A 25,914-nucleotide genomic window follows, 5' to 3' on the forward strand; every position below is an offset into this window, starting at 1 on the left:
AAATGGTAGCATTCTCAGTTTCCCTAGGCCTTGCATAAAAATGACCTATTGAGTAGCTTTCTTTGATGAAGAGTAGATTTATTTATACCTTTGGGCCAGAACTCTGAGTGTGGCAACTTGCCTTGGTGACACATCTGCTCATTAATTGTGTTTCATCTCTGCTCTCTAGTTGATAGTTTGTTCTGGTAAATCCTAGTGATGCTACAAGAACTAGCAAATAAAGTGATGAACATGGTAAGTACTTCTTTTTTTTTCCTCTATCAACTAGGTAGGTTCTTATGCATACAAATACTTAGGAGCATGTTTTTTATTCAGCTTAAAAATGCTTTGATACAGATTGTCAAGAGACAAAACATGGCATAATTTTGATAAAATCAACAGTTTTTGCAGTTATTTTTGACTTACAGTCCTCTTCTGAACTTTCTGCCTGCACTACTCTACCTTCTTTAATTTTCAGTAGTCTGAGTTTATGTATTTTTTTAGATTAATGAAAGATATAAGGACTTTTTTTTAAGTAATTTTCAGTGTTTATATTTTCTTAAGAAAAAGAGACCTGAGTAATACATCTTTCCAAGTAAAAATTTGTTATTTCATCTTAAAAGCTTAATGTTAACTGCAAACTCAAAATTGTCAGTAATATGACACGTTCTTACACTCCTTAAATGCTATTTGAAACAACAGTAACAAATGTATTAGATAGCAATCTTCTAATCATACCTATAAACCTCATTCAGTTTTAATATGCAAAATTTAGAAAATAAACAAAGAAAAAGTAGGAACACAATTTTTAAAATATTCATCCCAGAAGTTTTTGGTGTAGTATTTCAACAATCTTAAGAGAGAAATCATATCTCACTAGCTTAGACATGTCTAAGAATTTTCTGCATCCCCATCTCAATATCTCTTTATATCTAAATTCTGTTATTATGTTTTATGGTTAAAGTCCCTTTTTGAAAGCAAATTTGTCACAAGGATTTCAACAAATGTTTCAAGAGGATTTTTGGTTTGGATTTGTTTCATTCATTTTTCTAATACAACTGTTTTTTCTCACCAATATGTAAAAATACAGTTACCTATCTTTGCTGTTTTGGTAGTCACAAACGAAAGTAAAATATTTATAGATTGTTCCTAACCTTGACTTAATGATGTTACAAACTATTTATATATTGTGGTTATACAGTGTACATACTATACAGTATTGTTAACACTATCATAATATACTTCTATCTGGGTTCAAGGCAAGCCAAAATTATGTTCTGATTACTGCATTGCTACTTTGGGGCTGTTGCAGGCCTCTGCTTTCAGTAAAATATGCTCCTGAAAAAAATAGTAGTGGTGCTTAAAAAAATGATACTTGCTCTACATGGTAGTAACCTTGGTCTTGCAATTTTAAAATGCACATTCTAAAGTCTAGATTTTTTTAAAGGACTGTCAGAGAGCATGAATGTCACAACATCATTTTCCAATTACAACAATTGAATTTCATCTTTCATCTCTATATTCCTTCTATAAATGTGCAGCTGAAAGTCACTGTATGACATTCAAAGATTTTGTCAGTGGGTAAATGCAAGGAAACTAGGGGACGTGCTGCTTTAAGGGACATATGACTTACTGTGGGCTGGAGGGAAAAACTATTTTGGAATAGAGAGAGATTCTGGAGATTATACAGCAATTTTTATGGAATGTTGGAGGGATCAACACCAACCCAGAAAGAACAAGTTTGGAAAAAGGGGGATAAAAGGCACAGATTGCACATTAGTAGAAGGTGGTCATTATACTTGTCACGCTGAATGCTACTGTGCCTGTCCTACATTCTTACTAAATCCTCTTACTAAATCCTATTTCTAACTGTCTTTTATATTAATGTCCTTCCTATTTTGAGCCTCTGTGTATGAACATCACATTGGACCACCCAGCAAGTAGGACAAGGTGCCAGCTACTGGGGAGTGTGATGCTCTGTGTGTGCATTTGTGTGAAACTACCCGTAAACTTTAAGCTGGTGATTTTCACAAATTTGAAATAAAGATCACACAAGGTGATGAGATAAAAAAAAAGATAATGAATAAGAACTCAAGTACAGTTCAGTAGAAAACAAATCTTTTCCTCTCACTTCGTATGTTTTTTTACTGGGAAAATTCCTGTCTGAGTCTAAATTTTGTATGTTTTCCAAATCTATGAAAAAATAAATATCATGCAAGGAGTGAAATGTCTTTCCATGGATAAATGCCTTTTATTAAATAAGAAAAACACATTTTGATCTAATAATATCTCTACTCTTTATATAAAAAAAAGACTCAGTGGAGTACTGATTATGCTGAAATTAACTGCAATTCCTATCGACTTCAACTGTTAGAACCTTCAGGTCTGCTCAGTTCAGAAACTAATTGTTCTAATATTCCCACTGAAGATGGGTCAAAAGTTTATACAAAAATCTGGTTAAAGAAGCAAGCATTTATACAGGAAAAGAACCTGTTTCTTCTGGGTCACTTATTTATGTCGAGTCTTTCTATTTATACCGTGGACCACAGAATCACAGAAGAGTTGAGGCTGGAAGGACCTCTGAATGTCATCTGGTCCAAGCCTCCACTGCTCAAGCAGGGCCACTTAGAGCCAGTTGCCCAGGATCATGTCCAGATGGCTTTTGAATATTTCCAAAGTTGGAGACTCCACAAAATCTCTGGGCAACCTGTGCCACAGTTTGATATCCTGCACAGTAAAAAAGTGTTTCCTGGAGTTTTCTACTGTGAGGATGACTGAGCACTGGAGAAGACTGAACTTAGGGGATATAATGTATTATTATTATAGCTGTAGTAATTACATATATACATTATAGAGGTAGAAATAATCTATATATAGATGTATACATTACAGTGTCTAGATAAAAGCTGTCTGTAAGTTACACCAGTGCACAATTTAAAAAAATACCTATTTTTTAATTACATACATCTGTAGTATGTTAAAAAAATAAATTGTGTTTGCAATAATCACATGGATATTGAAATTTTCTGAACTAAAAAAAACAAACACTTTCACACACTTCCTTTTTACCAGTCTTCTCTAAGTGGAAGAAAATTTTAAGACTTGTGATATAACAAAACACATAGGGGTTTTTTAAGAGTAAAAAGAATACCAAAATGTTGACAGTTACAAGTATGATACTTCTATAGTCTATGTCCAAACACAAGAAGCACCAAGTGGTTATAGATTCTACACTCCACTTAGTCACTAGTGTTTTGGTAAGGAATAGTTTCAGAGAGACTATCAGACATAACTATGCAGTTTTTTTTTTTCCATTAGGCAGACTGAAAGATTATTATTCAGTATTAAAGCACTATTAATCGAACAGCTTTAGAGTTTCAAATTGCTTTATTTCCACTTTAAACTTATATGGTCTCAAAATTCTTTCAAATATTTAGCCAACTAAAAATTTTAAATCCCTTTCTAAAATGAAAAAATATACTGACCTTTATATAAACTGCATGCTCTCATCTATATTTTTTAATTAATATTTACATTTTTCATGATCAGTATGACTAGAAAGTGTTCCTTCTGATTTCTTTGACTACTAATGATATAATTCTAAAAAGAAACTTTTAAATTTCTTCTTTGTTTTGTGGTTGTTTTTTTAGGTTTTTTAATATTCTCTTTAGTCTTAACTATAAGAGAAGTTGAAATTTGCTTCTCTGACAGTAAAATCAAATGGAACATTTAGAGAAATGATTGCTAATATATGACTTCCCCAAGATGTAACATATGTACCTTTATTAAAAGCTGTGTGAGGGTATGAGTAAGTGTGTCTGTTTATGCTCCAGTAAAATTTCCTACAGAATACAATTCCATCTCCAGCTAGTAAAATGTGTATTGTAAAATGGAAGGACTATAAGCAATATGTGAAGAACAAATAGCCAATTTGCTGTAATCTACCTCTTTCTGAAGAGATAAAATATTATTTTTCAATTACTTATAACGCTGACAAAGGATATATATATGATTTGTGTGTGTGTCCACATATATGCACTTATATATTCATATGATTTTGAATAAGTGTTGTAGGTACAAAAATGCTGTTAGTGAGGATCTTCTGGTTATTTTTCTAAGTCCGTGAGAGACTTTTCTCTCTCACAGAAGAGGTAGCAGGGAATGTAAACAACCAAGCCACCTGCAACCTTGGAAAGTCTTGTTTATGGTATAGTAGAAAATATTTTGATAATGGATATTTTAGGATTTTGGCCAATCGCCCCCAAGGGGTGGCTGGTCCTTTGTCCAATTAGACTATGAAGAAAAAAGTCTATAAAAGAGTTTGTAAAATAAATAAATCAATCTTGCTGCACAATTCCTGCCTGCTGGATCTTCTCCTCCTCCTCCTCCCTATGGCTGCGGGACACGGTGATACACCGTAGGAACCAGGCCTGCGGTAATAAGGTGTCATAGAAGATTCATGACTACTGAAAGGTGAAAGGAAAATCCGATAGAATGTACCTGCAAATTTAGAAGAAAAAAAAGCCCCAACAAACAAACAAACAAAAAATAGTGAATGACCAGTTTAGACATGGGATTCAAACGAATTATTAGTGAACTGTGCCTGAGGGTTTGAAGTTTTCATATTAATTTATAAATTCCCTTGTTCAAGACTCTGATGTGTCGTGGTTCAGGAATGACACTCCCCAGTTTAATGCCCCCTCCTCCCTGAGACTCTCCCAAATGAGGTGCCACTAGCTCTCTCCCCCTCCTTTTCCTCCCCTTTCTCGCTCCAGGGATGGAGTTGAGAATTGGAGGCACAAAAAGGTGAAAAGGTTAAAATAAGAACAATTTGCTGGAACCAGCTATGAGATAAGAAAACAAACAGTAACAGCAGCAAAATTACTACCAAAAGTATACAAAAAGAGGGTGATTGCAAAAAATTCTCATTGAGCAACCTAGAGACAATTATCAATGGCCTATAATAGCAATTCATAATTGCATTTTTAAATTAATTTTTTAAGTAACTGGACTGAATCAGAATCAGTCTTTTAAGAATATAATTTTTTTTTTTTCTAGCAGAAAAGGGGTTTTGGCACTTTTTGGCACTTGGAAAACTGTTAGGTGTTTTTTGCACTTCATGTAACCAAGGTTAAGTTGCTCAGCGGATCTGGTATGAAGGAGTCAGTCAGGTTAGCAGGGACTAAATACTTTTCTGTGTATTCCCTTTAAGCTTATAGACTAGTAGCTTTTCTTTCACTCAGTAAATTCTTCAGTATTGATGACACATGTTTCTCCTGTTTTATTCTGCTTGTACTCTGAATTTTGAGTGTTTGTCTATCTTCTACTAAAGCTTTGAAGTTTGATGTAAAGTGAATGTGCTTACATTTCATGAATGGGAAGTATGAGTCTGTTGCCAAAACTGGGGAAGAAATAATTTTACCAGATACAATTTGTGAATATTTGTGAAGATTGTTGAGAAATATGGTTTAATGGACACTCGGTTATCCTCCTGGCCCAAACCTGTGTGGTTGAGAGCTCATGGTATGTTCTGGTATAGGATATACATACTCAGACCTCAGCATTTCCATCTTTCCATCATGTAATTCACAAGAATAGCCATAGCTTTTAAAATAAGATTTAAATTGTGAAATATAAAAAAAAAAAAAAAAATTGTGTTGAAACATTGCAAATTTAACTAAAGATTTTTCAACAAACTGATACATTATAATGATATACCTTGCAAATTCTTTTCTAAACAAGATCTAAGCTTGATCTCCCTGAAGGTGTAAAAACTTGGTCAGTGAATACTTGTACTAAGTTATTACAGGATTAAAAGTCTGCTTCAGTTATATAAGGTACCTAACAAAGTTTTAACTCCGTACAAGGAAACTTTATAGGCAGGCTCACTCAAAATGCAAGGTTTTTGGCAATTACAGCACATAACATCAGACAAGGCTTCAAATTTATTTCTAAAGAATTACATCTAAGGGATATTTTGAACATTATTATGAACAACCCTTACATTTCTTCCCCTCCATTCATATCTCTCAACCTTTCCCCTCTCTGCCTTACCACTCACAGATCTAAAGAGGTCTTGTGACTTCTGTCAACAAAAAGAGGTCTGTGTTATCCTTCACTGTGTTCTCAGAGAGGAGTAAATTGTGCTAAGGAAGGCATTTGGTCCAGCTGTGTCTGACTTAAACACAAGGAAGAAATGATAAAAGTAGTGTTGGGCTCCTTTTAAAAAACCTGTTATCTTTAGAGGTTTGCCACATCTCTTGGACCTAGGACACTGCAGATGGATTGTCAAAGCTTGTCCAGTACTGTAGCTACTCTTTTCAACAAGAATAATGCTAAGGAAAATCTTGAATAGATCAAATGTAATCAGAGGTCTCAGTGGGACAGGAAGAAATTGAACTCTGATGGTATATTTTTTTAACAGACAGAAGAAACCTCTTCATCTCAGAAGGTGACTGTTACAGGAAACTGACAACTACAGATTTTATAGAGAGAAGAGCATGGTGAGCACAAACAAGGCAGGTGCATTCCAGTGTCTGGGAGACAAATATATGATGCAGAAACTGGATGGACCAAAAAGAGGAGGTGCATCACCAAGTGTGCTAATCACAAAGGAAGAAGAACTGACCAAGAAGGTGTTAGTCAATTTGCTGCTGTGACCAAAAGAGAGTTTAACATCCTCAGGACAGCAAAAGGCAGATCAAAGACCCTGGGCTTCAAGAGTATTGGTACTGGTTTCACTAGGACCTGAAAAGCTCCCTTTCTAGGAAGGGCAAAGAAGCCCATGAGATCTCATAGGCCTGTTAAGGTTGGAATAAACCTCTAAAATCATCAAGTACAACAGTTAACCCTGCACCACTCTGTTCACTACTAAACCATTTCCTCATGAGCTGCATCCACATGCCGTTTGGTCATTTCCAGGGATGGTGATCTCACCACTTCACTGAGCAGCCTATGCCTTCAAGAAGGCTTCAGGGACAATGTCCTTAATGCACAAGAGCAGCCCATTCTCAGCTGCAAAAAAACAAGCAGTAATAGGAAAGTTCAGCTTGGCCCAGATCAAAATGTCTGACTCAGTCTAAAGGCAAAAAGAAAATGGATTGGAGGTGGAAAAGGGACAAATTACTGAGGAGTATAGGTTACTGAGGTGGGCAGATTACTGAGGAGTTTAAATGCAAGACTTAAGCATTCACAGGGGTAATTAGGAAAACCAATGCTCAGCTGGAGTTGAAAGTGGTAAAGGGTTCAAAAGGAAGTGGGAAGGACATGAGCAGGCACAGAAACAGTGAAAATACCAACCCTCCAACAAATGAGAAAGGAAAGTTAGCATCTCGTAAAAATTTAAGAAAAGGCAACCCCCTTGCTTTCTGGGTTATCAGCAGAGGTAGTGGGCCCAGGGGGGGTTAGGCTTTGAACTTTCTTAGTCACTACAGTATCTGTCTGATCGAGTCCCCAGGAGACCTTCACAAGTAAAACCGTAGAGTAAATAATTTGGCACTATAAGTCTGGTAAGGTGCCAGATGCACAAAAAGCGTGGTTACACTGTAAGTCTGGTCATAACCACAATCCCATTTACAGAAATAGTGTGGGTTGCATGTTAAAGGTGATTGTTGTGACAGGATAAAGTTCAGAAATTTGTGATAAATACACTGATATCAGAAAGCATAAGAAACAGTGTTACTGTGGAATAAAGCTTACCTGATGGTAAGGTATCACTGTGAGGGAGGAGATGGCTACACATCATCAACCATCCCAGGATACAAAAGCAGAGTCTTCTCCCTTCTTCATATCCCTCCCCTAGGATATATTAATATTGTTTTCTTTGAGGGTTGGGTAAAAGATAAAGTTTAATTTAATACTATTTCATTATTACGTGGAGTTTGAGACACTTTTGTCATACACATAAAGCATGCACAGTTTTTACTTCATTAGCATAGGTGGTGGCATGAAAAATAATATATTTTCTCAAGTCAGTCAAGCAAAGTTCAGCTTTTGGTCATCATATGGGTCATGCCTTTGGCTTAGTTCCCATTAGCTGCAATATTATAAATAGAGCATGACTGCAACACCTCTGTGCCTCTCTCAGGGCTGTGCACAAACTCCCTCAGTGTTCCAGCTGTTAAAAAATAACAAACAAATTCAGTTGTGCTGTATAATACAACTTCACATAATCTGTCTTGTCACCTGCAAGTAATTTTCCACTTGATACTTGCTTTTTAATATTTATTTATTGACTATGATTAGTTATCTGATAGTTGGTGACAATGGGGAGGGTGTTGTGTAAACTAAAGAGCACAAAGCAGTGAATGTTCAGCCAGAATACGTTTTGAGTGTTTTATGTTTGAAATACAGTTACAATGTCCCAGAGGGACAATCCAGAATTATTATGAGGTAGTCAAGCAAGACACACCAGAACATATAATGGTTACAAAAATGGAGTAAAAATAAATAAATAAAAACGCATAAACTTAAATACAATAGAATTTATGAGAATATATTCTTCATTCTTTTTCAGTCATGAATTATTTAGGGACATAATGACTGCAATTAAAATGAAACACATTTATATGTCCATTGAAGAGATGCTGAATGGAAAAAACAGGATTAAGAAGCAATAGTAAGTACATAATCCTGAATTTATTATAAGTAAACAAGATTCACTTTAATCCTTCAGAGGTTCTTCATGATTAAAAACTTCTATCATACATGAGAAGAAAATTTGGGCAGAATAACATGGAAGAACATTAGCACACTTGAAGACATATGGCAACATAGATTACTGATAAACAGATTTCTCTTTTTACTGAATTTTGCTCCTTCATTTCAATATTAGAATATTAGACATCTATCTTCTAACAAGAACCATAGATGATATCTATGTCTATTTTCATTCCTTGACTTGACAAGTTTCTATGTGATTGACTGGAAGTAGAGAACATGCAATATCGCCCTGTAAATATTTTCCTCTCGTGCAAGCATCCTAAGAAAAAGAGTGCATAAAAAATTCCTCGCGTCCTCTTCTCCTTTTTTCTTTTACTTTTTTTAAAATTTATTGAACAATTTTGTCATGGTTTCCCTTTTTTCTTTTCTTTTAAGTGCAGTTCTGTTGGTCTTCTTTAGAATTTTGGAATCTAAGTTTTATGCATGGTCGTTCCCACTACATTTCCATCTGCTCCCCAAGATGCCTGTATAATGAGTTAAATTATTTCTTTGTCAAAGGTAATAAACTATTGTGAATGCTCTAATTAGAATAAAAAAAATTTTAATGTCTGACTACCTAAAGTCCTTATGAAAGCCAAGAAATAAAAATGGAAAAATACAGTGAATAAAGGACTTCATAGCTCAGAATCAGGGCAAAAAAGCACAAATCCACCGAAGTTTTTGAGAGAAAGGCTACATGGGCATATTTTGATTGACAGAGTTATGGCTGATGTAAAAAAGAAAGTCTCAAAAACATGAATATTTTTAAGAGGCTTTTTTATTTATTTGAAATTTTAAAATACAAATGTAAACAGATACATATTTGTTTATATACCCTGAAATGTTAAATGTTTCATTAAAATAATGAAATACACTTTAAATGATTAGCAAAAAAAAAAAAGAATGGTTTGAAGATAACATATGAAACAAACTCTACAGATTTTTATGAATAAGAAATGAGGTATTAGTGTGCTTTTGTTTGTGTAAAAAAAAAAAAAACAGCAAAAAAACCCACAATGCCCCCCTTCACCAAAACCCTGAAAGAAAATAAAGCAAAAAAAAATTGAACAAAAAACCCCCGAGCCTTTTGCTTATACACCTTTGATTTCCATTCCCTCTCCCCTAAACATGATTGGTACACATTACCAGAAAAAGTGTTGTTCCGGTTAATATCTGCCTTAATTGTTTTTGTAAAACTATCTTTGTTTTAGAATTCAAGAAAATTTTTTTCTGAAGTGCCATAGTTCTTAGAATGTCTTTGGAAATATGAAGGATATTTATCTCTCAGAAGTATGTGTTCAGTTTCTAGAAGTCATACCAGAGAAAACAATTAGAAGGTTTATGAAATCTGTTTTAAAACCTATGGACTAACTATTACTTTAGAGCATGGGTATTACAATTATTATTATATAACATGAATTGAGTGTTATTTCATTTAATTTAACATAAGGACATTTGCGACAGGAGGTTTCCCTGAATTTATATGACTTTCTTTTAAATATATAGTTGTATGAGAAAAAAAAAAATTCAAATCTTTCTCATCTCTTACTTAAGTTTTTTTAAATGTGTATATTAACTTTTGATAACTACTGCACATTCTCATTCTTCTTCCTTTTTAAAATTGTTTTCTCTTTTCTCTGATTTTTACATTATTTTTAATCCCTTTTAACTACTAAATTCATTTAAACCAATATAATGACTGAATTAGCAATTTCCAGATCCATCTAAATTCCAGGGCAGCGTCCTAATATGCATGGCCATAACACTTCTGTAGGAACATCCTTTATCTATATCCCTTAGACTCCCCAGGCTATTCCTTTCTTTACCCTCTTGATTTCTCACAGCTGTATTGCAATGTGAAAACTTACTTGAGAATAACTGATATGGTAAAATCTAGACACCACTAGGTGATATATGGTGTAGTCAGACTTATTGCATTTGAAAGATAGCATGTGTACACAGACTTCAGAAAAGATAGTCTTACTCCTTCTTTCTTGCTAAAAAAATGGTGCAAAGTATTGAGAAAAATGTCTGAACATCAGCTGTTGAATGATGGTTGTGGGTGTTTTATTTGTGACCTTTTGAATAGGCACTTTCTAAAAAGAAAATAAAAGAAAAAAATTCAGTCCTACTCAGGGGATTTGATAAATATAAAACTATGATAAGAAAGATCAACATATTTAAGGCAAATATAGAGGAAAATTCATTTTCTACCTGAAATTAATAAACCCAGTAATTTTATCTGATATTTTCCACAAGATTTTAGTCTTTAAGTTTTCCACTCACAAACAGATCTCAATAATCCTGGCTATACCAAATGCCACTACTTGCTCTATTCAATTCCTGCCTGTCTCTCAAGCACACATTTATATCTGCATATGTGCCAATTGGTATTGTCACTGCTAAGCATCACATCAGGGAAAGTGCTGGCAGCAACAAAACCATGATGGAAATAGAAAAGAGGGTTTAATAAATTCATTTTAGCAGCTGCAAATCATTCTGTTCCTTATATTCAGACTTGTTCCACAGCTAGTAACATCACAATCAGGGATAAAATTGTTTTCTGGAGACATATTTAATAGAAGACAGATAAGATTTTTGTACTGGAAAGAACTATATTGGAGCATAAAGTTAGTGCTTTCCATTTTCTTCAGAAAAAAAGATAAATCTATATTTTATCTTTCCATTATGTTAGTTGACTGTATTGTTGCAGCTGGCACATCTGCCTTACTGGATTTTTTTTAGGAAGTTTGACATGAAGTTATGAGTAAAATGTAGCTTTTTAGTCACATTAATTTTGGGGATTTTTTACATAAAAGATTGCCTTTCTGCAATTAGCTGATCACCATAGGTGTCTAATAGCTGGCCTTGTCTGAAATACCCAGAAATATGCCTTGTGAATGGACTATTTTCTTTCACAGTACATTGTTTATTCCTTAGTAGTAATCTGTAATGCAAAAAATAGAGTAATTTAAGTATGATATTCTTATGCATCCAGAAAGTCAACTACTAAATGATTTATATCTTGTCATGTAACATGGTTAAAACCACTGATAAAACTCTATTCCATGCTGTGGGATTTATAGAATCATGGGCTCATGGAATACACTGAGTTGGAAGGGAGCCAGCAGGATCATTCAGCCCGCCTTCTGACCCTGCACAGGACATTCTAAGAATCAGACCCTGTGCCTGAGAGCATTGTGTTGAATTTATACTTGTGTTGAATTGAACAGGTGTTTAGATTAGTGAAAGAAATACATTTGAAGCAAAGGCTAAGGGTTAGTATTTGATGTCTCTAACTTCTCACCCTCTCTTTAGCCTCCTTTACTTTCACAGGAACTTCTGGCAGCTGGAGAAATATGTCGATTTTTAGCTTTTGTCCTCTTTCATAGAACTTGATTTGACTTGTCATTTGACAATGAAATTCACAAAGACAGCTTTCTGCTAATCAATAGATATTTGTTATTATTGATAAAATAATGAAGGATGATTCATTTATTGCAAGCATATCTACCTACATTAAGGAATATTATTCACTTGCAGGCATATGAAGAACCTAGCACAATGGTTCATTATTTTGTACTTCAAAGACTTCTGAACTAATGGATGGAAAGTTCTACTTAGTTTGTCATATATTACAGTTCCACGCTATCAGTAGCCTTCACTTATCTAGGGCATAATTTGTTCCAAATGAGTCAATAGGAAAGCTATGGGGATCATTTCAGAGGCAAACGAATGGAAAGTTTAATTAGATGAACAGAATACTCCATTCATCCTTACTGCTTCTAATTATATATCCATTCAGAATTTCTGCACACTCTTGGTGTTTTAATTTGAAAAGTAGCAGCAAGTGATAAATAAAAAGTCTCTGTGATAAGTAGCAGTAACAGTACTGCAGTGTCCATCTGCATACCTCTCCAATGACGCAGGAGAATCCGTATTCCAAGGTCACATATGTAGACTTTGTACTTCATGCTGGGAAGCACAGTGTGTTCAGAAAGAGCTCACAAAAGCCATCACACTAAGAAAACAACAGAAAATACATGATGCAGCAAATGTGAGTCATAAATTAATTTCTTATGGAGATGGAAGCTCTGTGAAAACTCTTAGTGTGAAGGTAGGCATATTTCATCCAAATCCTGATGTCAAAGCATAAAAATGCAGATGCCTGAAAGTCTTGCTTTTCAAAAATGATAAAGGACATGACAGTAATTCAGTCTTGCATTTAAATGACTTAAGAAAATTAAGTTTCAAGTCAATTTTCTGTATAGCAATAGCTTAATGTAAGCAGTAGACCCACAATAGAATTAGAAAAATAGAATCTTAGTCAGTTGCTGTCACATTAATAGTGTGACTCCAACAGCCAGGATAACCTACAGACGATTGTTCCTTGGTCTTCAAGAAAATTTCTGTTGCCTGGGTAAGAGAAAAAGAGAAATTTGCCATGGAATTCAGACTGGAACATTTGTGTATAAATCATCAAGGACTTAGAGAAGTGAAGTTTTTAAATCATTCTTTGTCTCCTATGGAAGCTATACTATCATGGACTGGGTTTGCTGGAGTGTCTATATCCACACAGAACCTGGAATCTTCCTCTGTCCTCTGGTGAGACTCCACCTGCAGCACTACATTCAGCTCTGGTGTCTCCAGCACAAGAAAGACATGGATGTCTTGGAGCAGACCTAGGGGAGGGCACAGAAATGGTCAGAGGTCTAGAATACCACTCCTGTGAAGAAAGGCTGAGAGAGTTGGGGTTGCTTAACTTGGAGAAGAAAATGTTCTGGGGAGATCTTGGTGAAGTCTTTCAATTCTTAAAGGGGGCTTATAATAGAGAGACTTTTACTTGGGCCTGCAGTAACAGAACAAAAGGTAATGGGTTAACACTGAAGGAAGAGAGATTTCAATTAGCTGAAAGAAAGAATTTTTTTACAGAGGCATTTGTGAGGCACAGGAACAGGTTGCCCAGAGAAGCTGTGGATGCCCCATCCCTGGAAGTGTTGAAGGCCAGATTGCATGGAGCTTTAATAACCTGATCTCTTGGAAGGTGCCCCTGCCCACGGCAGGAGTGTTGTATGTAGATGATTTTAAGGTCCCTTCCAACCCAAACCATTCTACAATTCTACAATTCCCCTTTAGATGTCTCAACTAAGTGTCAAAAATTATAGACAGGGCAAACCTATATTAAGAGATACTGCCCTGACCTTTCACTAGTTTCAAAGTTTGACTTGGAATAAATTTTTTTCTTAGCTCATGTCACAGATTTCAATGTGAACCCTGCAAAGTTTTCAACTAGTGAAATATTGGGGTTTAGTTTTGGTTTTTGGTTTTCTAATGGGTATATGTATTATAACACTTTCATGGTTGACTTTTAAAATTTTTTCTCTTTTTTTTTTTTTTTTGGTTTTACTAATCAGATTGCACTAAAAAAGAAACTTGGCACCCTATTCTTTTATTGCTGCTAATTTCATTGAAATTAGGAGATAACAGCAGTAAAGTGCTTAAATACCTTCAAGTATCTCTGTTTATATAATTATAGTGCATCACAATTACTTCTCTCAAGTGTGCCTTGGGTAACATTGAGTTAACGGTTCACAGTATAAATTCAGTCCATAAATACCCAGACTACAACTTAATTGTCAAAAAACATAGGGAACATCTGCTACATGGGCTTGTTAGGTGATAACACCATCAGTAACTGCAGACAACAATGTAACATCCATAGCACTATGAAGTAGGAGGTGGGCTGAAGTAATTCTGTCTGCTGTGCTGAGGCCAATGAAAACTGTAGATGTTTCTCTAACAATTACTCCCGCAACCCTGAATGCAGTAATATAGCACTTTTCTGAATATTTCCTCTTAAAACCAGTTGGATTAGATAGGATATAGAAGACTGACTGAGTTTTGTTTTGGTGCAGTGTCATTGTTTTCCAACAGAGAAAGCTGAACAGGCTTAATTCAATAATATAGTTCAATTTATATATAAACAGAAAATTAATTTATATACACATGGTAGTCTGGGGTACGGGAGGAAACAGAGGGGATACTTGCATCATTTAGGGCCTAGTTTACTTTGGTCTATGCAGACAATTACAATGAAATCCTACTTTACACGTGACTTTTCTAATGTAAGAAAAAATATCAACACTTTTCAGCTGTTCATGTGCAAAAAAAAAAGATCAAAGCCCTCTATTAAGTATCTTAAATACAAAATTCTAGTCATGGACAACATTACAATTCAGAGAGGAGAAATTAAATTGGTCATGGAATAAACTTGTTTGCAGATGGCAAAATGTGCTGAAAATTCTAGAACTGACACATATTCTAGGATTTCCTTTTCAAATATTATTTGTAACTATTCAATAAAACATTTGTTGTCTTTGTAGTGGAAGTCAGAACTAGTATCTTAAGTCTTATCTTCTGCTCTGAATATTGATATTTTTCATCTTTCTCCAAATAATTTTGATTACATCTAAATACTTATTTATACTCCAGTTTAATAAGAATCTGCCTGGTCTTTCCCATTTTGTATACATTGATTTAATTAAGCTAACCTACCAATTAACCACAGAAGGAGCAGAATTACTATTGCTTGCATTGATTTGAACAATTCACTACAATGTCTTGGGTTTTTGATATTGTCTAATCTTTCCCCTTCATCTTCCTTTTATATTTAGATTATGGTGTTCTTTGATACAGTTCTTTTTAATTCTGGCACAACAATACATACCACTTATGCATTATCAAAATAAAAATCCCTGGAGATACAGATATTTAAGATATTAAATATTTCAATTACTGGTTTAAGTGTTTAGTGATAATTTATTGTTCAGTCTATGCATTCTATTACTGTGCCTCAGTTAAACACGATAAGAATAATTGCTAAGATCAGCATTAAATAAAACTTCTACTGAATATATTTTTCTCCAGATGAATAGTATGCACCAGGAGGTAGTGAGGACACTTTGATTCATGGCAGTGGTAGGCTGAACCCGGCCAGCTGCCAGACATCAACACAGATGCCTTCTACACTCTCTCTTAGTCTACTCCTCAAAAGGACAGGAAAATAAGATGAAAAATCTCATGTGAGATCACTTGCCAACTATCATCACAAGTAAAATAGACTCAGCTTGGGAATTTTTTTCCCCCTAAACCAATTAAAGTAGATTTGGGTACTGAGAAACATATTAAAACACCTTCCCTCACATCACTCCTTCTTCCTAGACTCAGCTTTTCTTCCTCATTTCTGATTCCTCTACCTCCTCTCCACCCTGCTGAGTGGCACAAGGCAGGGGAGAAGTGGAGGGTTGTGATCAGTCTGTACCAGTTCCTGTCTAACACTCCTTCCCACTCATACTTTGCCCCGTCCAAATGGGTCCTCCATAGACTGTAGATTCTTCTGGAAATATCTATATGTTCCACCATGGTTTTCTCTGTGGGCTCCAGAGGAGTCTCTGTACCATCACCCGGAGTACCTCCTCCCCCTCCTTCTTATCTCATCTTAGTGCTTGGAAGGTTGTTTCCCACACTTTCTTTGCTTCCTTCTCTCTCTCAGACAGAACTTTGTTCTTTGTTAAACACATTTTCCCTGAGGTGTCACCATCCTCAGTGAGGGGCTCAGCTATGCCCCACAGTGGGTCCATTCCACTTGGCTGGAACAAGCTGGAATCATCACAGAGAAGCCCCTGTCTCTCCTTACAGAAGTACCTAAACCCCCCACATAGCCCCTTCCACAACCACCTTGACAAGTACACCAAGTAAAAAGACCAAAATACAAATTCTGTGTATTTCTCTGAACCTCTCTCTTATTTTGACATTATTAATTTTATAAAATGAAACCGTATACATTATGTAACAGGAAGAATACAGAAACCCAATGAAGCTACTAGCACTATTTATAAGCTATTAGGTTTGTAGTTTTTCTCAAGTATATTTGGAAAGTTAACTATGAAAATTCTTTTTTTTTGTTGTTTTTTATTTTGCAACTTTTCAAGGTTAATCAAGCTGTCAGGAAGAAATTGCAAATACATTTGCCTGTGCTAAAGAGTACAAATGTGCCATCACAGCAGGAAAAGGAATGTTTTCCACTCAGTTGCCATACATTTATCACAAGAGTTCTCAAGGAAAATGGTCTGTAACTTATATGTAGTTTTAAGTCATTTTAAAAAATATCTTCTCACACTATGATTTTAATGTCATTTTGAAATACTGCTTTGTAATGGCATCAACTAGGAATGAACTTGTAAATAAAAGAAATATATAGCTAAATCAAATTTCTTTTTTTCTGTTTTATCTCTGTCTTATATTGATTCTTAGTTCTACCTTTTCAAAAAGATGAGGTTGTCGCAGCAGCCACTGACAATTGCTTATCTAATTGGGCATGCAGTTAAATTGCATGCAATTTAACTTTTCAACAGGTAACAAGATGAGACATGGACCTGTCCTAGAGAAAGTGGTTAGTGAGTTAAAAGAGAAAGGCATTTATTTTTAATTCATTCTCCCTTCTTCTTGAAAACAAGATCAACATCATATAGACAACTGTCTCTGCTTTTGCATGGATGGCTATTCAAGCTGGTATCATTAAAAATAAAATCTTCTCTTTCTTTACTGCTTCCATCACTAGTATCTTAAAATTATTTTCTTTGGATTGGTCAGCTGAAGTGTCACTCAATAGGAAAGGCATGTCAGCTCTATTGTTGTAGGAGCCACTATTAAAATGAGAAACTAGTACTACTACTACAGTACAAATTTTACTGAGGCAGCAGTGAAAGAAGAGTTCCTTAGCACAGGAACAGAAGTACTAGTCAAATCAGAGACAAACCTAGTCAGGTAACTGTGTTATCAGCAACATATAGTGAACAGCAGATCTGGAAAAGCAGATATGATTCACCCTTCCAAATATCAGTTATGGCTTGCAACTAAACTTTCAAGCAATATATAGCTAATACATGTCTTTTTCCTGGAGCTCTTTACCACCAGCATATTAGAATGACTATTTGAATACAGCACCAAAATTCAAGCATTTGAGCCTATAGACTACAGACTTGATGTCCTAAAGAGAAAAAAAAAATTAAAAGGAAAAAAGAAGAAAAAAGAAACAATAGCAAGAAAAAAAAATCTTATTTTGAGTGACATACAAATTAAGTTTCTTACTTATGTGGATCTTTTTTCTCAGAGGGCTAACATTAACCTATTTTAAGAAAATACTATGAAGGTGCTCTTATTTCAGTAATTTCCTACAGGTTATTTTATGCTTTCTGTCTGTCATCTCTGAGTCCTGGCTTTTTTTGACCTACGCTTTTCTCAGCATTCTCTCAGTTTCCCTCATGTTTGCCCTGTCTTGTGCCACTCTCCTTTTCCACTGTCTCCCTATCTCTCCTAACCTGCCCTCCACTTGGTGCTCACTGAGGAGATTTATTTCTTCTGGAAGGCTCTAACTGCCTCAGCACAGAGCCCACAAACCATCAAGGCAAACAGACTTCTTTCTTTCCCTGATGATCAGAAATATATATCTTTTTGCCACTAGTTTTTTTTTTCTCTTGCCTGTATTTGCAGGTGCTTGGGGACCCAGGAGAGGTGAATCTTCCTGAACTGCAGAGTACTGACTTTTTCTGATGGACTTCACACTTACGTACACTGAATTTCATTGACTACATGAATAAGATGTAGCCAAATGTGAGGGGGCAGATCCTGCTTAACCTACAGCTGACAGTATCACCAGCTACAGACAGACCCACCTCCCCCCAGGTGTCAGTACTTCTGTCCTCTAGTCAGACAGGACCAGTATGTGGCAGGTGTGAACTGTCAGGTGCTACTACATGTGAATACCAAACTGATTGATAACTGTGGAAGCAAAAAAAAAAGAGGAATTCTGTAATTTTTTTTTAGCTGAATTTGGTCCTGATATTAAAAGATAAAAAGTAAATTTTTTTTGCATACTTAACTGAAACTATCTGAATCAGTAAGGGTTAAAAATCACAGATGAATGTTCTGATGAATTTGGCATCAAGGTCACAAGGCTAAGAAAATAATAGGATACTTTCATAAAACGTCCCTGAGCTTTCACATTAAATTTTAGTTAATTTATGTTGAACACATTTTTCTTCACTTCCCCAAATCAAAACTACAGAATCAACTTTGTCACAATTCTTAAATCCTAATATTCTATTTTTTACTGATCATCAAACATTTCCTCTCCATTTCATATTTTTACACTGCTTTTCAACATGTGCCTCTTTTTCCTATAGCCCCAGAAGACAATTTTTTGTCTTCCCCCATATGAAAGACAGCAATATCCACAGACACAGCACTCTTCTCTTCCAATATCTGTGATAAAGTCCTTTCCACATCCTTGCCCTGAGTATTTTTCACTGTAACTTCTCTTTCTTAATTCCGTCTTCAATTTTCTCAGTGGAATGACTAATTCCTAACTCCTTCCTGGTATCTGATTTTTCACCACAGTTCTCTTTCTGTCTTGAATACCCTGCACATTCTTTTAGTCTATTTGTCTGCTGCTGCTGCTGCCACTGTCAAGCTCTGTGTTTCGTACCCTCTCTCCTTCAAATGGAATAATTTGCCTGCACTGTAGTGTCCTTCTTCAAAACTAGTTCTTCTGTTATTGCTTCCTCATTTTCTGACACATCATTCCCCAAAGAAGAGCATCAGTACATTCTTCTGATGAAGTAATGTAACATTTCATCACCTTTATTTCTCTAGGCCTCCATCTGTTTCCCTTTTCTCCTTGTCTGTGTCATTCTAATGGACACAGCAAGCTCTCTGAAGCATGGGTGAAAAATTCTTATGAAACACTGCATGACACAAGTGTAAATCTATAAAATTTTCAGAACAAAGAAGATTTTAAATTAGAAATGCTTCCTTTAAATTAAGTTTCAGTTTCAGTTTTATGATGAAAATGTCACAGCTACTAAATCAAGTCTCCTATTATCAAGAAAAGAATCAGATGAAAGATACATAATGCATAAATCATCTATTTAGAACTTTCTCCATTTCAATTTTACATAATCCTTTTTATCCTAATTTTTTTTTCCATTTTTTAGGTAACATAAGAATGATTATAAACACTAACCATTTTCAAATCTTCTTTAGAAAGTACTGAATATGTTGTTGTGCACATTGATGCAATTTTTCAAAATAGTTCTCCATTCTGTGTATTGATCTTATGCTAAAATTGATATATCATCCCATAGAATAAACAACATGTAGATGAGGTTAATATTCACCAATTGTAATTTCCAAGTGTAATAGGAGGAGCAATTTCTTTGAAAACAAAAAGATAATTAAAATCAGATCCTTCTAATGATTAAGATAGGGTTAAAAAGCCAAATCCGTTACTGAAGTACAATGGCAGAAGCTTAACTGCTTAAAATTATCATGCATAACTATTTTCACTGTTCAGATGAGTCAGAAATTTGTCAAGGAAGTTGTACAAATACCTTAACTAAATAATGAAGTTTTTATTGAGAAGTAATTTCCATTCACTAAACAAGTCCCACTGATACATATACTCACAACAGACACAGGCTGACACTAAGGTGTCACGGAGCAGTTTATTTTTCCCTTATGTTCAGGCTGCCATGCATTTCTTCAGGTCTTGGATCTGAACAATTAGAGTACCAGTTACTGAATTCCAAATAATGGTACTACATCCATGCAAGGAAGATTAGGTATACTGCTAGATTTTTGTTCCTAACATGAATTTGCCACTATTTCAGGGACCAAATCAGTTTCACCTCAGTCATTTCACTTGTAAAATATGAATGAACCCTGATATGTATGAACGATTTTTTTTACACATTCTAAGTACCACAGTGCTCAAGATAAAAGGTATGTCTAATAACAATAAAACACATTATTATATTTGTGTCTAGAGCAGAAAGGATACTCAAATCTGGACTATGTAAAACTGTTGTCAAAATTATGATGAAGATTAATGCTCTGAAAACAGAAGAAAGAAAATCATACTTTCAAGCTGTTCATCTCATTAAAATGTTATTCCCTTTCCCACAGTTAATTTCTCTACAGGCTCACGAGCCACCTAAACTCAATAGTCAATGTACCTCTCCCTTAGGGGTTCTAACAGATGGGAGGTTAGTGGGGGCTTGGAGAGTTGTACTGTCCTCTTTAATCTTTCTATCAAAAATAAAGTGAAGATTAATAAAGGAATAAATGTTGTCATATGAACAAATGAGGGCTCGGTAAGTAAATTATCTTTTTGCATAACATAAGGCTTCTTCTACTAAACTCCAGTAAATTATTTAACTCCAACATGCATTTCTTGTCCTACCTGCTAAAAGTTACAGTGTTTTACACCAAGTGGAATGTTATAGTTTCTGTTGAGCATTATTAACAATGCTGAGGAAAATGAAGGACTAAGATTACATATCTTCTCAAAATGAGTACTATTTTTATGGGCAACAATATTAATTGAGCCCTCTGACACTGAATGAACCCTTTTTCTGTACAATTTGATCAAACTGTCTGAAAACTTCCTAGAAGTAGGGGGAGATTTAGAAAGTTTTAATGTCTACTTTTTTGGTTCCTGAACTTTGCATAGATCTTCTAAACAATAAAGTGTTGAATGTTGGTGAAGATAACAAAGGTGGCAACAAAAGCCTGTGGTTTAGACTGAAAGGTCATCTGAAAACAGAGGGTTAAGCTTCAAATCCATTGTTCCATATATCAAAGGATGTCTTAAAACAAGAAGTGAAAAAACTCATAAAATTTTTTTCTCTTTCTCAGACACTTCACAGCTTGGTATTTAAGAAAATCCTCTAGCAAATACAGTTTTAAGTCTCCTGGGTCATCTTAATAAATTGAATCAGGTTTTCTTAAATTGCATATGAATGCTCTAAGCATTAGACTCTTCATTAAATCTGTGATCTTAGCAGTCACATGTCATTTTATCAAACAATCCTTTTTGGCCAATTCAGGCTAAGACCTCAAATACTTGCGAAATTATCAATAACTTTTTTTCTCGAGTTAGGTATCCATAAGCAGGTTTTACAGTACATATGCCATATATATCTTTGCACAAATAATTAATAAGGACCAGTTGGAAACCAAATAAATCTATCAACTCCTAAATGAACTTGTATGTTTCAGCAATAAATAAAGTGTATTCATATTAGAATACTATGAAGTCTCTTCCAATCAACCTCCTCATGAAAAAAAACCTTTTTTGCTATAATTATCTTCTCTTTTGGGCAGAAAATTAAACATAATTATATTTATTTAAAAAAAAAGTGAATTTAGTTACAACTATTTTTAATAAAAATAGCCTTTTGAAACCAACTATACACTAAAATATTCAATATATCACTTCAGGTGAAATTACTAATTTTTAGGATTTGATAACAGAGATGGAAACATTTATCAGTTTTTAAATTATTACTTATACTCTGAATATTTTTCAGTTGGTCTGAGCCAAAGTCCTGAAACCCTTAAAGAACTTTAAATTTTAAGAGAGTGTTCAAGGTGAGCTCCATGCCTCCAAGCATTTTCACACATGTTAAAAACTACTTATCATTTAGCAAAGCCTTCATTCTCTTTTAATATCCAAATTCTTGAAAAATACAAGGTCGAGCTGAGTTGCCTAAATTCAGTGTTGCTTTCCTTGACCCTTCAGGATATCTCTTGTAGCTCCCAGCTCTTGCTCCAGAAATGTATCAATTTCTTTTAGATCTTCCCATCTGTGTATGTCAGGCAGACCGATGTGGATGTCTGGAGAGTACAGTTCCCTGTGGAAAAGGAGTAAGTTCTCTAGTTCCTACAAAAACAGGGAATATTTCTAAGGTTGCATCTAATGTGATGGTTACTGTATCTAACAGGACTGTATAAACAGCCAGTAATGAGTATTCCCAAGGTGAAAATCATGCTTGGAAACCTTGACACCTCTCTAATTCTAGGAAAATATTAACTTAATAATAATTACTGGAAACTTGTTGACACAATCCCCACCAATATCCTTTTTCTGTGAGTCCCAAAGGGGACCCCAGTATTAGAGGGCATACAGACAGAAATATTTGTTTGGCCTTATTCTAATGAAGAAAAATGGTTCCACCTCCCGCCTGGTAGCCCCTTGCCACTGGTCTTTTTGCCATATTTTGTTTCTCCACTAGCTGTTGTGTAGTGTAGGTTTTAATGCTCATTGTGACCTGGGGTAGCAGGGAAGGGCCTTTGTTTCAGGCATGAGCCAGGAACTGTGTTGTGGAAGTTTGAACTATAGAAAGAAATAGAGTAACAGAAAGTGTTCAAAGACACTGTTCTGTCTGCATTATATTCTCATAACAAAACAGGGGTTGCCTGTGGCCAGAACCATATCCATGAGGCAGGGATAGAAGGCCTGGAATCACCCTCCTTTCAGCATATGTATCTTCTCAATGGTCTCACTCTCTGAGACTGAGCACATATGTTCTTGCTCTGGCTGTGTTAAAGCCAGAGGTCTGACACTAGTTTCTAAACCCTGAAACAGCTGACTTTTACCAGGACTATGAGTTTCGAGGGACAGTTGCTCTAAATGCTCTAAGCCACTGTAAAACATCTTGAGCTTCCTGCTTAACAGCTCTCAGCAAAGTGCTTGCAGTTGCATATGTCTCTGTGAGAAGCCCAGTACTTTCCTGCCACTCCTGAAATTCTGCTTGCAGGGATTCTTGCACTTTTTCATGTTCTTCTACCTTTCAATTTTTTTCTCCTACATTCTCCCAAGCATCTGCATCTTTGCATGACCTATTTTACAGAATCTCACCAATTTTATTTTACCACACTGTCTCCACTTTTTCGGATCATAAATTGCCATTGCAGTTTCTTGGCTTTTGCACTTACCAAGGGTACCCCAAGATTTCTAGGTACCCAGCTGTACTTCAAAGACACCGGCTAAGATTTTCAAAAATGTTTCTGGTTCCCAACCCCAGTTCCCAGGCCTAAAGCTCCCAGGCTGGCAGACAATTCCCACCAGTACTGCTCAGCAGACATTTCATTCTGTTCAGTAATTTTCCTCTTCTAACCAGACCATCTTCATGGCTGTCCACATCAACAGTAAAGTGTGCCAACTCCACTGAAAATACCTGGAACTTCGACAGCTACACCAAGAGCATTAAATGTAGCTGTTTGTGAACCTGGATCAGGACGTACTTGAAAACAAACCAACTATTCCTATGCAGCAAAAGTGTTTGAAATCACTGTCATTCAAATATGAAAATAAAACCCCAAACATCAAAAAATCCCGAAGGTATATACCAGTAATTTTTTTTTTTTTAATGTAGTTTGTGGGGAGTGCTACCTCTCTTGTTATGCTCTATTATGGTTCAAGTGTTTGTTCTGTCAGAGAACATTATCCTATCACTTCAGACCAGAATCTCAGAATACTTTTGCAAGTCAGTTCTAAGAGCTCCGAGTCCATCATATAATGTCAAGAAATAGAATCATAAATTTATAGAATATCAGGTTGGAAAGGACCTAAGACCTAGTACGGACCACTGAGGCCAGCTTCCTGCTCCTCACAGGATTACCTGGAACTAAAGCATATGACTAAGTGTACCATTCAGATGCTCTTTGAACAGTAAAGGGGAAGCTTATTTTATTCCTTTTCTATTAAAATTCTAATCTTTGGGCTTCTTCAGAAGTTGTAAACTTAAGTGAAATGAAATTCTTATGTTTTGCTCATTTATTAAAGATTTGATATTAGGATGGAAGTTTTATCTAAGTCTGCTAATGCCTTTGTATTTTCCTTGTTTTGTTTCTGCAGTAATGCAGGTACAGCATGCAGTGTGACTGACACATAAAGCCTGATTGGAATTGCAAGTTGCATCTTAACCCAAGGCAGGTACAGCCATTATGCCCTGGCAGTCCAATTCTTCGATTGTTTGCTGAGATTTCTTGAAATACATCACAATTCTGTCACTGACCATACACTAATCTGTCCTTACAGAAGAAACAAGGAATGGATATTTCAATCTCTGAGATTTCATCCCGATAGGCAGGCAGGATGCAGCCTTGAAGCACTATGGAAATTTGAAGCTCACCAGAGATGTGCTAAGTGATCTTCACCATCTCCTGGCTCATCTCTGTGGCTAAATAATAAAGGGCTAGGGAACAATCTCTGGCCTACAGAACAGGTATCATGCATAGTTTCTTGTAAGAAGTGATTAGACCTAATCCATTATATATCAAATGCATATTAGAATGAGATTGCCAGAGCAGCTAGTGATTCCACTTTGGAATATTTTCATAACTTAAAATTCACAATTTTTATGCAAATTGTATATGCATATAAATATATTTATGTATATTTACTAGCATCTTTGTTGTACTTTTTAATGAAAAAAAGACATTTATAAAGAATACCTTACAGCATTTTCTTAGAAACACTAAAAATCATTCCACTAAGAAAATTAATTTTCAAAATAAAGGGTGCGTAAACAAATGGTTAAATTCTAGGTGTTACAGTATAGCAATATATATGCAAATAGTAGATCAAAACTTGAACAGTCAATCTATTTTGTTGATACTTTACAAACAGATTTTATGACACTAGGAGGAATACTTAGTTGTATGTGAGACAGATACACATTCTCCTCATTGCCAGATTTTTGAAAGTAATTTGTCTTGTTTGTTCTTTTGTGTAAAATTATCCGGGTGTGTTTTAAAGGTGTAGTCTTTATTTTATTTGAACATATAATCATATATTTTATGATTGATGCAATTAATTATAGTTATTGCTATTATGGTTGTTTACAAGTGTAATTTATATGTAAATTTAATACTGAATTATTCATCTCACTAATTTTGATATTCCTGATAAGCCATGAGACACTGTCTTATATGATTGCATTGTCTCCTGCTTTACATTCAGACATGCTATTATTTTATTGATTTTTCTTAATTATATGAATAAATACCCCTAATGAAAATAGTAATAATGACTGAAAGAGGACTAAAATGCCTTTAGAAATAAATACCAATTCTAATATAGAAAATATATATATGTATCTATATATATATATGTATCTATATATATATATATATACACACATACATATTCCTTCCTAAATCTGAAGGAATCTAATCTGATGGAAACCTGAATTGTCTTACCTTTGTTTTACATTAGAGACACTGTAGGATAAACAAAGAATACCAAACCAAAGAACAGCACCCCTTCACCTCCTAATATGTCTAATAATAGAACAAAGGAGTTTGCTCACATTTCACATAGCTGTGTTT

At 35.0% G+C, this 25,914-nt stretch overlaps 2 long non-coding RNA genes across 2 annotated transcripts in view; one reads left to right on the forward strand and one right to left on the reverse strand.

The window, feature by feature from the left end:
- LOC108446316 lies at positions 1–24,951 on the forward strand. Its single transcript, XR_001861473.1, has 3 exons — positions 1–234; positions 8,495–8,596; positions 24,440–24,951. It is a non-coding gene; the product is annotated as an uncharacterized LOC108446316 (long non-coding RNA).
- The window catches only part of LOC108446315, a 32,105-nt gene continuing 15,651 nt past the window's right edge, over positions 9,461–25,914 (reverse strand). Inside the window, exon 4 of the long non-coding RNA XR_001861470.1 lies at positions 9,461–13,361. This is a non-coding gene — a long non-coding RNA (uncharacterized LOC108446315). The remainder of the gene's footprint in view (positions 13,362–25,914) is intronic.

The sequence above is a fragment of the Corvus brachyrhynchos genome, unplaced genomic scaffold (genome assembly GCF_000691975.1).
Source record: "Corvus brachyrhynchos isolate BGI_N302 unplaced genomic scaffold, ASM69197v1 scaffold12, whole genome shotgun sequence".
Classification (NCBI taxonomy): Eukaryota; Metazoa; Chordata; class Aves; order Passeriformes; family Corvidae; genus Corvus; species Corvus brachyrhynchos.